Genomic DNA, 3,285 nt, shown 5'->3' on the forward strand with positions numbered 1-3,285 from the left:
GTAAAATAAGATAAAATAAAATAGATAAAATAAAATAAGTTAAAATAGATAAAATAAAATAGATAAAATAAAATAAGGTAAAATAGATAAAATAAAATAGATAAAATAAAATAAGGTAAAATAAGATAAAATAAAATAGATAAAATAAAATAAGGTAAAATAGATAAAATAAAATAGATAAAATAAAATAAGGTAAAATAAGATAAAATAAAATAAGGTAAAATAGATAAAATAAAATAGATAAAATAAAATAAGGTAAAATAAGCTAAAATAAAATAGATAAAATAAAATAAGGTAAAATAGATAAAATAAAATAAGGTAAAATAAGATAAATAATATTTACAGTAATAAATTGAAAATAGTGCAAAAGGTACAAAACAAAATGGTAAATAAAATAACATTTAAAGAAAAAGTAAACTTGAAATGTGCAATATGTGCAATGTGCAGTAAACTGTAATTCATTGAGCAGCCTTAATTTCAGTGCATCCTATAGGCCCTCAAACACAGACACCTAGAGTGATTTATAACACAGATTATGCACAGGTACAAAGATATTTGAGGCTGCTAATTCTGTAGATGAGGACACAACTCTAAACCACAAAAAAAAAAAACGCCATTTAAGCATTGCAATGACAGACAGAATGGCTCCCTGTCACAGACTAATCCTCTGCACACCTCCTGCATTATAAGCCCCGCTGCTCTCTTTCTAGTCGCCATCCAGCCAAATCCTGTGACACATCGACCAATTGGTGACATCTTTTTTTTATTTTTTTTTTTACGTGCAGAACAGAAAGACACCTGACCAGGGCGTCAAAAAAAAAAAACGACGAGGGAGGGAGGGAAGAAAAATGGGAGTAACACCTGCCTCCGTGCAGATAAATAGGCTCTTATTAATAAGCATGCATCATCTAAGTGGGGGTGCATTGTGTGTGTGTGTGTGTGTGTGTGTGTGTGTGTGTGGCATGCAACAACAATAACAAACGCGCCCTCCCTCCTTGTACGTGCACCCATAGGAGGCATGTGTCCACACCATGGCTGTCACATGCAAAAGCCGATTTAAAATCCGCTCACATTTACCTGTCTGCGGCGGCGGCGGCGGCCTCTTCTTCTTCTTCTTCTCTGGCTTATTTAAAGGTCTCTTCTCCGCCGCTCTGCATTTCATTCCTGCTCGTCCATGTTTCGCAGCGTTTTCTGCCCGGATGGATTGATGGATGGAGGGATGGAGAAGAGGTGGTGGAGGAGGAGGAGGAGGAAGAGGAGGAGGAGGAGGCGGTGAGGAGCGGAAGCCTTTGAAGTGAGGAAATCTGGGTCCCTGCTCGCAACCCAGCTGCGTGGACTGGATTTATGTCGTTTCCAAGGCAGCGTCCGTCGAGCGCAGGAGCGTCAAGCTGAGGCCTGTTGAGCCCGTAGTAAAAAAAAAAAAAAAAACGACTTCCGGTTTTGATTTCAAAACAAAAGCATCGAAAGACATTTCACAACTGACAAGAAATGGGAACATTTTTTTTAAAAAGGAGGTTGAATTACATCGTTAATTTTCATATACACTGCTTGTCATATCACTTGTGCCTTTGTATTTTATTTGTAATTTGTCTTTCTCTGTTACCTGCCTAGGGACAACAGATGGAAACTAGCACTTCTGCTTTAACCTGCCATTTTTACAGCTGTTCATTAATATGCACTGTCCCTAACAAATAAATAAATAAAAAGAAATAAATATCCAAATAATTTATTTTAATTCTAACATAGAAATTATTTTTGATTTAAACTTGCATTTAAAAGCCTGTACAATGTATCTGTCATGCCCAGTTCTAAGAGGGTGCAAACATGTTGTAACATACATTAAAACTCTACTTCGCCTGTTTTGCAAGTGGTAAAAACAGGAGGTAAAAGAGCCCTAATTTTTTTATTATTATCATTATTATTATTATTTTTTCTAAATATATTTTAATATGTAGAAATTAATTTAATTTATTATTTTAAGATTTATTTCAGGTTTTTGTTTGTTTTTACTTGACATTACTTTATTTCAGCAAGGTGTACTTTTTAATTGGAAACTGTAAATTTAACAAATATCGCGAGAACAGAATTGTTTGTAGCCAAAACCACAGAGGTAAAGCTAACTGATACACAAATACTATCGCTTGGAATAAACCTCTCTCCAAATGACTACTTTTTTTTAGGTTTGTACATTATTACTTTCAGCTATTTGTTAAAAACTACAGTATTGGTGTCGAGTGACTTTATATTGAACGTTAAATATCCTGACTGTTCGTATTTCTCGTCGTACCTCTCGCTAGCTTGACGCCGCCGTCGGCTCAAACGGACCAGGCAGGGAGCTGCAGCAGCAGATTGGTGGAACGGCGCATGCGTGCCCGAAGTTTCCCGGTGATAGCCGAGACCACCACCCACTAGTAAGAGTAGCATCCATTGGGTGAGCGGGCGGAGGCAGAGCCGCTGCGGGCTTGTGGGAGTACGAGATTTACATGAAAACACTCTGGGTGCTTTAATTTATGGTCTGTAAGCGAAATAGTCGCCGCCAGATATTTTTCAGTAGCATTAAAATCCAAAGACGTTTTAATGCAGTAATTTCACACATGAATAAATGGAGATTATAACCAAGAACAATAGACAAGTTTACTTTTTGTCACGTTATTTTAATAATAAAGGATCTTGAACATGTTTGTAAATGTGTATGGATGTAACTAAAATGTTCTTCTTGTTATTTAAAATTTAAAACATTGAACATATGTCCACTTGCATGCATTTTGAGTTGGAGGGAAGGTCCTCAACTCTGAAATAACAACAGGTGAAGTGTTGAGATATAGCGATTACATCAGCTGGTCATGTCCCTGGAGTTTTTTATTTACTCTTAAAATGTATAAATACCAATTTATGATTTCATTTTCCAGCATTAAAGGCTGAGGTTAAAATAAATCTACATTTGTGCAAAAAACAAACACATGTAATACCTATTTTTTTAGACTTATAATTTGGCAGAACAGAAGGCTTTTATTTTTTTAACGGTTTGAGATGCACAATCATCTTAAAAACAACAGAAATCTCCAATCATAACAGTGACTCTTGGGGCGCTGGAAGCTGAGTGGTTAGTGCGCGCCCCATGTACACAGGCTGTAGTCCTCAAAGTGGACGGCCCAGGTTCAAATCCGACCTTCGGCTCCTTTCCCAACTCTCTCTCTCCCTGGTTTCTTGCTCTATCTGCTGTCCTGTCTCTCCAATAAAGGCACAAAAAAAAGCTCTGGGTTAATTTTAATAACTAATGCAGTA

The 3,285-nt window shown here is 36.3% G+C and overlaps 1 protein-coding gene across 3 annotated transcripts in view; it reads right to left on the minus strand.

Annotated features, from left to right (window-relative positions):
- zgc:109889 (uncharacterized protein LOC553542 homolog) overlaps positions 1–1,418 on the minus strand; it is a 42,926-nt gene extending 41,508 nt beyond the window's left edge. For 2 of the 3 annotated variants that reach the window (XM_061031733.1, XM_061031731.1), the window contains exon 1: positions 1,078–1,417. The gene's annotated coding sequence lies outside the window, so the exon portion shown is untranslated. Of the gene's footprint in view, positions 1–1,071 lie in introns of all 3 variants that reach the window. The other variant, XM_061031732.1, reaches the window with a different exon arrangement.
- Between the last annotated feature and the right edge of the window lie 1,867 nt (positions 1,419–3,285).

The sequence above is a fragment of the Labrus mixtus genome, chromosome 23 (genome assembly GCF_963584025.1).
Source record: "Labrus mixtus chromosome 23, fLabMix1.1, whole genome shotgun sequence".
In the NCBI taxonomy this organism is placed as follows: domain Eukaryota; kingdom Metazoa; phylum Chordata; class Actinopteri; order Labriformes; family Labridae; genus Labrus; species Labrus mixtus.